Raw genomic sequence first — 12,835 nt, 5'->3', positions numbered from 1 at the left:
CCCCAAGTCATGGCAGTATTGTCTATATATCACCAAGTGATTAACTCCAGATGACAGCAATTCCAGAGGTTCCGCAAATGTTTTTCAAGCATATTCCTTATGGTGCATTAGGTCGAAAGACCCAATAATATTAGAGGGCTTTCTAAAATACTCTCAGGTTTCTTACAGGCTTTATTCATGGAACAAAATTAGCCACAAAAAGGGAGGTGTTTCCAAACAAGCAACAAGTGGAAAGTGATAAACAGGGTTGCCATGTGTTTGCATGCTATTCCATTTACTGAAGCTGGGTTGATGTGACAAACACACATTGAAGCACAAAATAATTCAAAAGAACCCAAGGGCCTATGCAAGCATATAACATAGCTCAGAAATAACTGTGATGATCCAAACAGATTATAACATGGACATCACTGGTGTTTTCCATCATTACTAGGAAGCAAATATTTTAGGCTCAAGTTTAAAACGCTATTTTAGAGGTCTGGTAAAAATGCTATTATCTTGACAGAAACGGATGAGTTGGCTCAGATACCCCTATATTGAGAGATCAGAAATAGCAAAGGAAAACATATTTTTCACCTAGCAAAATTTTCCTCAAGTTTTGGGGTGAGTCATCTTGGCCCAATATACTCTCCACCCATTTAAGGTACTAAAACAACCTTCAAAAACTCCTTTTCCTTTTGCTCAAAACAAGTACAAGCTGAAAGCTGTTTCAATGTTGGAGATCCTTACCACTTTGTATTGATACTATTGATGATACATTCTACTCAATAAAATTGTATTTTTATACTTGCACATTGTTTTCGCTGTAATATGCTTACCTGTTTCCATTCCTCCACTTATTAGTTCATGGCCTAGATCAGTGTTTCCCAACCTTTTTCCGACCGTGGCCCCCTTCCAACCTTGTTTCCTTCCTGTGGTCCCCCCCCCCCAATAAGTAAAAATCAATACAAATCTGAGGTTCTGTCCCCACCCCTAACAAAAATCCTGGCTATGCCCATGCCCGCCCCCCGTCTTACTGGTAGAAAGGTAGCTATTTAAAAGTTTTCTTTGTAAACGGCACATGTTTTCTTTGTAATTCATACAAAATACAATCACATAAAATGATAGGAACATAATGAAACATTGAAGCAGAAAACCATAGAATCATGGAAGGGACCCCATGGGTCATCTTTCCTAGTGCATGAGGGCGATCCATCTTCCATGTATTAAAAAAAGTAAACACTTGCTTGACCCCACTTATTTGACACACATGGGAAAATCTACAGATACATTCCAAAAGGTGCACAGGGAGTTCTGTATATATGGGAGAATTTTAAAAAGCATGTGGTCCTCACTGATCTACTGCAAAAATATATTGTCATCCGGAGGAGCCCCGGCTGCCTAGATATAGCCCCACACACCCTTACTTGGGAGTAAGTCCCACTGAAAGTGTGGCTTCTGAGTAGACAGCTATTTACCAGATGCATGTCAGCAGCACCAGACTTGGCTAGGCGCTGGGGTGAATTTCGCCCCACGCCTTGCAGAGCCAGGCTGACACTGCTGATGGGCCCTTTGCCCCTCTGCAACATTCAAAGGCCCTGATCCACTAAGCGCAGGGGTGGATGGCGCCCTGCGCCTTGCAGTCAGGCCCAGGCTGCCACTAGGCCCTGCACTAGTGGGAGCAACAAGCAGCTCTGGCTTGCCCAGCCCTACCCATACCCCAGCACCGAACTTACCTGACCTGGGGGCTCTGGATTGTGGGGTGCACTGGTCATAACGGGAGCCTCAGTGATGGCCCTCTCCCACCGGAAACAAACCAGGACTGCTCCAAGAAAATGCACGTGGCAAAAAGGAGACCACACCCTGGTGCCCCCCCCCTTACCCACTTATGATTGACCAAGCGGAGAGCCAGCCAATCAGGACTTTAAAAAAAATAAATATTATTATTTTGCGTATTTTTCACCTGTGGCCCTGACTTCCTCTTCTAGAAGGAGGTAGGGCAATTCCAAGAAGGCAATGGCTTAGCAAATGGGCTTCGAATCTCTGCTGATAACAGGACTGTAATTAGTGCTATTTGCTACCCAGGGAGGTAATTTTTCCTCTTTTTTTACTTCTCTACTTTTAAACTTGCGGGATGCAGGTGGCGCTGTGGGTTAAACCACAGAGCCTAGGACTTGCCGATCAGAAGGTCGGGGGTTTGAATCCCTGCAACGGGGTGAGCTCCCATTGCTCAGTCCCTGCTCCTACCAATCTAGCAGTTCGGAAGCATGGCAAAGTGCAAGTAGATAAATAGGTACCACTCCGGCGGTAAGGTAAAGGGCGTTTCCGTGCGCTGCTCTGGTTCGCCAGAAGCGGCTTAGTTATGCTGGCCACAGGACCCGGAAGCTGTACGCCAGCTACCTCGGCCAATAAAGCGAGATGAGCGCTGCAACCCCAGAGTCGGCCACGACTGGACCTAACGGTCAGGGGTCCCTTTACCTTTACCTTTACTTTTAAACTTACCAACCTACTGAGATTCTATCAGCACCTTATCTACGCTATGAGGAACACCTTGGGCAAGTTCTGTGAAGCATTCTGGGCAGGCTGCCAGCTATTAACCACCAGCTCCCTTTTATACTTTGTTCCTGGAACTCCTGGCAGTCACCTGTGGCCCTTTTGGAATATCCTGGGGACCGCAAGGAGGCCACATGACCTCCAGTTGGGAAACGAGTGCTCTAGATCCTTTGTCATGGAGTATTCCTTGGATGGCCATTTCGTCACTTGAAATAGCCTTCTGGCAAACCAAACTGCCACTCCCCTTCATCTGGAATGAGAAGGTGGGACGCAGCAATTAAGGAGAAATATGAGTATTGCAGCCCAGTCTTCCTTCTGGCATGACTTCCCTGAAAGAAGGTGACAGGGAGAATAATTGGAGCGCACCAGTTAAAACGAGAAGTCCTCCTCTTGCTCACAGACTCAGATCTATGTCTTCCTCCTTTTGAGCTGTTTCACGGCTCAGATAGGAAGGAGAAAAGAGATAGGGGCTGGACAATGCTGCTTTGAAGACTGGATCCAATCTGAGGGCTACCAGTTGCCAATCTCTTCTTTACATTCACGTTTTTCATCAGGAAGGGCGACGATATGCTATGGGAGACGAAAGGCAATGAAAACCTAAGAGTTGAAATAGGCGTCAACGTGAGCTAAGAAGCTATAATTGGTGTAGGGTTGTAAGGATGCCGCAATGGGCAAGGAGGAAATCGGTTATTTGAACTTCATTTCTTAGTTTCAAAAACAACCAACTTCAACTTTAAAAAAAAGATTCCCTATGAACATCATAAGCGGACTAGGACTGTTGCTGTTTCCTCTGGCCTGACCAATTTAGAAATTGGGGCGATACAAAGAGATGTCTAATTTCCAATGAATGCAATAGACCGATTTCAAGTTCGGTTCTCATTATACTCTTACCTTGGGAAAGAAATATAGAAAAAGAAATCTGTTTTTAAAACATCTCGTGTGCTTATCTTCTGCTTCAAAAGCACCGAAAAACAAAGCATAATATGGAGGGGTGCCACATAAAACTTGCCCCAAATTTACTGCCTTTAAAAAGAAAAAGTTTTGTTTTAATCTTTCACTGGTTGGTTTTAATCTTTCACTGGTTGGGTGGCTTCCAGGAAATACAAAAGCAGAAACATCAAGCATTTTTTTAAAAATTCCCTATACAGGGCTGCCTTCAGAAGTCTAAAAGTTGTATAGTCACCAGGTGCGTGCAACAGACTCACTATATTTGCTTTGTGTAGCAGCTCATATTGGTCCATGAAATAGGGAAACCTTTTGGCTCGCTAAGAAAAAAAAAGTATATTCTAAATAATGATGTAACAGCACTCTATGCAGTGTTCACTAGTTGCTGAAAAGAAGGTGTAAGGAAAGGAAAACAAGGGATAACATACCCTCCAACATTTGTCTGATGAACATTGGAGGAAGGCAGAGGGCCTTCTTGGTAGTGGCACCCACCCTGTGGAATGCCCTCCCATCAGATGTCAAGGAAATAAACAACTATCTGACTATTAGAAGACATCTGAAGGCAGCCCTGTTTAGGGAAGTTTTTAATGTTTGATGCTTTGTTGTTTTTTAATTATTATTATTAGTATTCTGTTGAGAGCCTCCCAGCGTGGCTGGAGAAACCAAGCCAGATGGGCGGGGTATAATTATTTGTTGTTGTTGTTGTTGTTGTTGTTGTTGTTGTTGTTATACATCCTAAGAAAAAGCAGGGCATTTCAGGATCACATCAGAAACCAAGATGGCTTCTGTAAATCTGGGACTGTCCTTGTAAAATAGGGGCACTTGGTGGTCCTGGTATAAGGTAGGGTAATTGTTTCTCAAGAAACTTTACTATTCACATTTAGTAGGCACAAGTTATCAGGCTTCTCAAGACTGTCCGGCAGTTTATCCTTTTGAGCCTTGCAGCTCTTTAAGTAACAATCAGGAATTTCAAGGTCCCCTTCACGGAATTTGTAACTCTTTCTTTCTGGGGTAGTGCTTTGCTCGCAAATCGCCTTCCTGCAGTTTCAATGCTAGCCACCCATCTAAGTTTTTTCTCTCACCTTTTCCTTCCTCTTTAAGAGACAGAAGAAGAAGAGGAGGAGTTTGGATTTGATTTCCCACCTTTCACTCCCTTCAAGGAGTCTCAAAGCAGCTCACAATCTCCTTTCCCTTCCTCCCGCACAACAAACACTCTGTGTGGTGAGTGGGGCTGAGAGACTTCAGAGAAGTGTGACTAGCCCAAGGTCACCCAGCAGCTGCATGTGGAGGAGCGGAGATGCGAACCCAGTTTCCCAGATTACGAGACTACCACTCCTAACCACTACACCACACTGGGCATGTGGAAGGGTTTGCATTGTGCAGAATCTCAAGCAGTCCTCAAATTGATCCATCACAGCAAAAGGGCAGCACATCTCAAGGGCAGAACACAACTGTGTTTGTTAAGGTGTTTTGTAAGCCAGGGGCATGCTATTGGAAACATTTCCCTTGCACACTTGCGCGTGCACACACGCACACACACACCAGACATATTCTTGACTCATAATTACTAAATATAGAACTGGCGCTTTCAAAAGCATTTAATGTCCCCCATTTGAAACTGTCAGGAAGAATGGTGACGAAACAGTCTTCTTCCTCGGTGATCACCTGTAGCCGAGTAAGATTGTCTTTCTTGACCAACTCTGGGGTTGCGGCGCTCATCTCACTTTATTGGCCGAGGGAGCTGGCGTACAGCTTCCTGGTCATGTGGCCAGCATGACTAAGCCACTTCTGGCGAACCAGAGCAGCGCACGGAAACGCCGTTTGCCTTACCGCTGGAGCAGTACCTATTTATCTACTTGCACTTTGACGTGCTTTCAAACTGCTAGGTTGGCAGGAGCAGGGACTGAGCAACTGGAGCTCACCCCGTCGCGGGGATTAGAACCGCCGACCTTCTGATCGGCAAGTCCTAGGCTCTGTGGTTTAACCCACAGTGCCACCCGCGTCCCTTAATATATCGCTTAACCCATGACAAATCATAAAGACGGTTGCCCCATTAAGAAATTCATCTGTGGTTGAAACTGAGAGAACTCTCACCTTTCTTGGTCTACTTGTTACAATCTGATAGCATTTGTGCTACTATAAACTGTTTACACCTATGGTGCTTGAAACGTCTTTCTCATTTTTTGCTGCTGACTCACATGCAGCACATGCAGAGCATCAAGCTACGTTCTGTTGCTCTCTCCTCCTAGTCCAGGCATAAGCAAACTCAGCCCTCCAGCTGTTTTGGGACTACAACTCCCATCATCCCTCGCTAACAGGACTAGTGGTCAGGGATGATGGGAACTGTAGTTCCAAAACAGCTGGAGGGCCAAGTTTGCCTATGCCTTTCCTAGTCTATAAGTGTCACTGAGGTTCTGAAATACTGGGTGCAGTTTCAGTTGGTTGCCGTTCCAATGGGAAGGGCCATAGCTAAGTGATACAGCCTCTGGTTCTCAAAGAGAAGGTCTTCAGACTCAATCTGCAGCATTTCTGGGTAGGGCTAGGAGAGACCCCTGCCTGAAACCCAGGACAGCCTCTGCCGGTCAGTGTAGACTATATTGAGCTAGATAGACCAATGCTCTGACTCAGTATGTCAGTTTTCCATGTTCCTAACTTTAACAGCAACACGCACCCTGAGCAGAGGAGATTCATGGTCTGCTGTTTTTATCAAAAAGAAACATTCATCATCCAAATCTCAGAATGGGGAGCTAAAATCACAGCTAAAGCATTCCTTCTGTGCAGCAAAGCCCTGCTAGTTAGAAATTTCATGGAAGCATGTTTTTTCCCCAGCTCTCCCCCAGGAACCGTTCATTCAGCACACACAATAACGATTGTTCCCTTTACTAAGGCTGAACACAATAACCAGATCTTTATAGAGGATAATTAACAGCCAGCAGTAAGTCTTAGCATTAATTCAGTTGAGTATGAATGACTTATGAAAATTCTCTTTGCTGTCGAAATAATAGGCTATCATACCATTCACATATGTTTGGCTCTTGTGCAATATTGTATTTAATGGATTTCATAATTCAATATGAGGAATTAAATGGGCAATGATATGATTTTATGTACATTCGTATTTATAGAACTATTGATGAATATGTTTCTCCTGCTGTCTGTTCTTAATTAAATCTATCATTCATTTGTACTTGTCAGATAACTCTTTCCTGTCTTGCAATCTTTTAGCAAAGGTTTTTACACAAGGAGAATTGAGTTAGAGTGAACCAGGAGATGCTCAGGGAATATTCAGGATATTGTGGGGGTGCTGGAGCTAGGCAGGTGTAGACCTGGGGGCATGGTCGGGAAGAAAGACTTCCTTGGTCCCCTCCCTTGTAGGGCCAGATCATCATCAAGTATTTTGTTGTCCTCATTTTTAAGCAAGCAGACATATATTCGCACCTCCTGGGCTACAACACGAACCAGAAAGTAATCATCAGATATTGCACTTCTTTGCATTTTGCGATTTTTAAAATGTTTTTGTATGTTTTGGAAGCCACCCAGATGGGTGGGGTAAAAATAATAATAATAATAAGGTTCTCGTCTCTTTAAAAATCCCATATTTTAGGATAAAATAGGCTCAGACATATATACACTTAGATAAAACATATGCGGTAAATTTTGTGATAAACCTAAGTGCATGTTTAAATACACATTGTTGGAGTTTTCCTTTCTTTAAAAATATGCACACACATACTTCTTCTTAATCTTATTTTTTGAATTTATATACCACCCTATACCTGGAGGTCTCACGGCAGTTCACGAAAAGGTCACACTATATGAAATAAAAATGAAAACAGTAATCCAATAACACGCCACATTTTAAAGGGTAGAGGAGAGCCACATTTTAAAGGGTAGAGGATGTTGATCAGGTCAGCCAAAGGCTAAAGAGGAACGTTTTTGCCTGGCGCTTAAAAGTGTATAATGAAGGCACCAGGCGAACTACCCTGGGGAGAGCATTCCACAGACGGGGAGCCACTGCAGAGAAGGCCTGTTCTCGTGTTGCCACCCTCCGGACCTCTCAAGGAGGAGCCTCTCAAGGGCTTATGAATGAGCATGTGTGACATTGCAATGGACCAGAAATAGACAGATCTGTCTACTCCTCCTGTCCTTTGTTTGACATGGCCCGTGTGCATAGTTTCTACACAGGCTCATCCCAAGCCTTCACCTTCCTCCCACTGCTACTGCTTTGTTGCAGCAGACGTACGGGAAGTGGAGGTATCTCGCTGAAAAGGAACAAAGCGCAGGTCAGTGCTGCATGCTTTTGTGCCCCCTTCCTTCACCAGGCAGTTGGCAAACCTCACAATCCTCTGACAGATTGCAGCTGTGACCTGACCATGCTGTGAAGCATATTTGCAGTGAGAATGGACGCCATTGGAGGAGCTAGGTAGCATCTGCCTGCGAAAGCACTGCCATTTGAAGGTAAAGGGACCCCTGACCATTAGGTCCAGTCGTGGCCGACTCTGGGGTTGCAGCGCTCATCTCGCTTTATTAGCTGAGGGAGCCGGCGTACACTCAGCCGCCCTACAGCTGAGGGAGAGGAAGTGGGTGGAACGCTTGGGCAGCGCAAAGCCTGTGCGCACCCAAGCCATCGGGTCTCTCCCAGGGCTGCAGGCCCTGTGGTGAGTGCAACCTGGCATTTTGTCACCCCCCTCAGTGGTGACACCCGGGGCACCCCCACAGCACCCCCTTCCTCCGACCCTGGGGTCATCCCAATATATCACTTAAAGGTAAAGGGACCCCTGACCATTAGGTCCAGTCACGGATGACTCTGGGGTTGCGGCACTCATCTCGCTTTATTGGCTGAGGGAGCCGGATTACAGCTTCCGGGTCATGTGGCCAGCATGACTAAGCCACTTCTGGCGAACCAGAGCAGCGCACGGAAACACCGTTTACCTTCCCGCCGGAGCGGTACCTATTTATCTACTTGCACTTTGACGTGCTTTTGAACTGCTAGGTTGGCAGGAGCAGGGACCGAGCAACGGGAGCTAACCCTGTCGCGGGGATTAGAACCGCCGACCTTCTGATCGGCAAGTCCCAGGCTCTGTGGTTTAACCCACAGCACCACCCGCATTTGAAAGTAGTCACTAAAAACTGGCCTGTTTTTAACATTAAAAAAAAACTTCCCTATACAGTGGTACCTCAGGTTACATACGCTTCAGGTTACAGACTCCGCTAACCCAGAAATAGTACCTTGGGTTAAGAACTTTGCTTAAGGATGAGAACAGAAATCGTGCTCCGGTGGCATGGCAGCAGCAGGGGGCCCCATTAGCTAAAGTGGTGTCTCAGGTTAAGAACAGTTTCAGGTTAAGAGTAAGTAATGAAGTAAGTTCTTAACCCGAGGTACCACTGTACAGGGTTGCCTTCAGATGTCTTCTAGAGGTTTGCATAACTTACTTATCTCCTTGACTCGATAACTCCATACCCTCCAATGAAAACAGGGACCATACTTTCCAACATATCTCCGAAGAAAATAAGGACGTCCTAAGGAAAAGTGGGACATTCTGGGATCAAATCGGAAATCGGTACAGCATCTGTAAATCCAGGACCGTCCCTGGAAAATTGGGACACTTGGAGGGTCTGTTTAAATCGGGCGGGGAGAGAGAGAAAGGTTCTCTGAATTCTCTAGGGGGGGGGACACAGGTGCTACCAGAAAAAATCAGGGAGGGTACAGAAGGAGAAAAGTACATTTCTAGGTGGGTGAACTGTATCATACATATTAAGATCTCTGAAGGGTATATGTTAATGATAGGAGTCCAACACTGACTTTTTCTGTCCCCCCTGCCCCACTCCCCCCCCCCTCAGGTCAGATCCAGGAATAGATCCTGTGACATTTTCCAGGCCACAAAGACAAGGCAGCTCCAGTCATATAGTTCTTCCCTCAGACTGCTGACTATAGTTATAATTATAGTTAATAATGATAATAGTTAACATTATATAATTATAATAGCAGCTATTGCAACTATTTCCCCATAGCAATTAAAATGTTTGTGAACATGCTGTGGCATCACAGCAGTTGAGTGAATGCTTCTCCTACTATTTGATAGGCCGCCCAAAGCATTTTCAGGTGTATAAACAATGCATTCTCTTCCTAAAGGATTTGCAATCTAAACACTTATTACATTGACTGCTGTCCCAGTTTGAAACATATGCTCTGTACTTACAACCATGTGCCACTGAATAAAATTGATTTACAGTCTATCTTAACAGTTCATGCAGTATACTCTATCTCCTAACCATTTAGAAAAACACATGGAAGGGGAGACATAAAACGGATAAAGGCAAATGGAATAGCTCTCACAAAGTTAATAAACAGGAAGCAGTGTTTTTTCCTAACTATTCAAAGTAGTCACTTCACAAAGCAGAGCACAGCTCCACCAAGATCAATAAATTAGTGCTTTAGGCTGCCTTCTTGTGCACATTACCGGAGAGCAAGTCCCTTTGAACTCAACAGAGGTTAATTCTGAGAAGAACTGTGTAAGGTTGCCTGTTGATGGCTCATCATAACCCGCACAAATTTAAAAATAACTCTTAGTCCTTAAATGGATGTTTCTATTCTATAATAAGAAAATAAATGGTGATCCAAACATGCCACCATAAACAGCAAACGCCATGCACCATAATATTAAGGAAGTAGCATCAGGACTTTATTTCAGCTGCCCATTTAAGACCAGTCTCTTTACACAGGCCTTTTATGTTGTTTTATGGGTGTGTGATGTCCACCGCCTAAACACTTGGTTTATTGTGCGGTGCATAAGCCTATAAAATGAATGAGTGAAAAAAAGAAGCAGCTATTTTTTGTCACTGCCCTCCTTTCAGCTGACAGATTTGATGTTCAAACTGTGTTTTATTTCTGGGCTGGCTAGGTACTTAATATGGGTGGTTTTATTAATGTTGTGGTTATACCGGAATGTTTGCACTGTATTTCATCTCATGACTGTGGAAATTTGTGGTTTGTGTACAAGCCGGCTTGGGAGACTTCTGTTCGTAAAGATGCCCTATAAATGTGAAATATGCCCAAATCAATAAAAATACAATATATTGTCATATCCTGGTTTTTAAAAACAGGTCAGGACTACTGAAAAATCTGCATCTCTTGGCTACATGCAGATTGACACAGAATAGAAAGACCTATAGCACAATCTTATGCATGTTTCCCCCCACCCTGAAGCTCCATTGACTTCAACAGGGCTCACTTCAAAATACAGTGGTACCTCGGTTTTCAAACGTAATCCATTCCAGAAGACCATTCGAGTTCTGAAACGTTCGAAAACCCAAAACTCAATACAGTGGTACTTCGGGTTAAGAACTTCATTTGTTCTGGAGGTCTGTTCTTAACCTGAAACTGTTCTTAACCTGAGGTACCACTTTAGCTAATGGGGCCTCCTGCTGCTGCCACGCCGCCAGCGCACATTTTCTGTTCTCATCCTGAAGCAAAGTTCTTAACCCGAGGTAATATTTCTGGGTTAGCGGAGTCTGTAACCTGAAGCATCTGTAACCTGAAGTGTCTGTAACCCGAGGTACCACTGTACCCGACAGCGAGGCCTCAGGATCTTGCACTCAGTGGAAGCCACGTTTCATGTTTGACCTCCAAGGCGTGTTTGAAAACAGAAGCATTTACTTCTGGGTTTACAGCATTCGAAAACTGAAATGTTTGTCAACAGAAATGTTCAGAAACCGAGGTACCACTGTATGTGTGTTTAGCTGTACGTTCCATTTATAAAAGACTCCATTTTGGACCTAGAAACTGCACACATTATCTAGAAACAAAGCCAGGTGGTTAGGTTGTGTAGATTTATTTTATTTTTTCCAGAAGGAAGGAGACATTGTTTTGCTCAGTGCATTAGAAGGATCACCTCAACTGTGAGAATAATTGCTACACAGAAAGCGATACTCACAGATGGTGCTTACAGAAGCTGAAAGAATCCACTTTTTGAGGGGGGAAACTGTGGGAGCCTACTGAGCATCAGTCCTCCTGACAAGAGATGAGGGTAGCATGAGAAACCCTTGCTGTGACAATGACCAATATCACCTAGAACCAAGCACCTATAGCATATAGCAATCTGCGAAGTACTTATAAGACCAGGTAAGATTACCTGGAGCATTACAGGAACCTGCTATCATCAAAAGATGTGTTAAATTACAGGAAACCCCCCCCCCCAAAAAAAAGCAGTGTGATTGTCTGGTAAGCACAGAAATGCTGAAAATATGCTACCGTTGTTGTGAGGAAATCGCCAAATCAAAGTAATCACAGCCTGGTTCATGAGAACATTTGGATGGATTTGTATTCCAATCAGATCTGAGAGTCAGATTTCTGAAGTGTTCTGTAATGTTCTTTATAGCATTCAAGTGTTGCCGCTGAATTTTTACACTGTTAAGTAACAGACCAAAAGGAATGGGGAAAACATCTTTAATATAAGTGTTTTGATTTTGCTCAGCTCAGACTGCAGTAAAACTATTGATTTATCTACACTTTGAGAACTCTGTTGGCTGCTGTTTGTAAATTCTGTTTGCCATGCGAGAGATCGCACAGGCCCTTTCCCCAGTAGAAAGCCCTTTCCCCAGTAGCCACCCACCATAGATGGAGAGAGCACCCCCAAATAACCTCTGTTGATTATCTTAACTATATACAAGCAGACAACTTGGGAGACAATAGGTCTTTTAAAAAGTTCCTCATTATATCCAAACTCAGGAAAGTGTGGTTTGTTTAAATGCGAGTTATTTCTAACTAGGATCAAATCACAAGTTTCTGATTCCGGCTTTTTCACCAGCTACAGTTTAAACTAACTACGTTTCCCTCAGTTTGGATGCAAAGTTTGGCGCCTAAAGTTTCCACTCTCTTCCCTATAGCCACAAAAAGAAATGACGACTCACTGTGGCTTCTTCACACAGTAAGGAAGGAAATCTTGTGTATCAGTTTGTTTGGGGATTGTGAGGTTAACTTGATAAACCTGACCTGTCCAGAGTTCAAATTGTGAGGGAGGAAACCCATTTAAGTGATGATGGGTGCTTGCTTAGGAATGGGCTGCCCAGTTAAAATTTTGTTTCATTTTTATCATATCACGTATATATTTTCACTTTGTTTTATTATGTTTTTGATTTTTGTAAACTCAGATAAATTGATAGAAATGTCCATCTTTAAGCCAACAACTAGCCGTTTCTACATACAACCATCACATATGGGAAAATAAAAATATGTTTAAAAAACCACCACCACTCAGGGACATTAAAAAGGGGGGCGGGGGAGTTCCTGCTACCCAGGTACAGGGAATTACAAACTTCCATAGCAATTACTTTGGGTTGTGCTTGAAAGAATACAACG

General features: G+C 43.9%; 1 long non-coding RNA gene across 1 annotated transcript; it reads right to left on the bottom strand.

The window, feature by feature from the left end:
- Window positions 1–4,191: 4,191 nt before the first annotated feature.
- On the bottom strand, window positions 4,192–6,924 carry LOC309378549. Its single transcript, XR_014172136.1, has 3 exons — window positions 5,420–6,924; window positions 4,811–5,062; window positions 4,192–4,571 (listed from the first exon to the last, which is right to left on the bottom strand). It is a non-coding gene; the product is annotated as an uncharacterized lncRNA (long non-coding RNA).
- Window positions 6,925–12,835: the final 5,911 nt, after the last annotated feature.

The sequence above is a fragment of the Podarcis melisellensis genome (genome assembly GCF_964234715.1).
Source record: "Podarcis melisellensis genome assembly, chromosome: 1".
NCBI classification, from domain to species: Eukaryota; Metazoa; Chordata; class Lepidosauria; order Squamata; family Lacertidae; genus Podarcis; species Podarcis melisellensis.
Note: the sequence above shows the minus strand (reverse complement) of the source record. Positions and strands in the feature narration are given on the sequence as shown.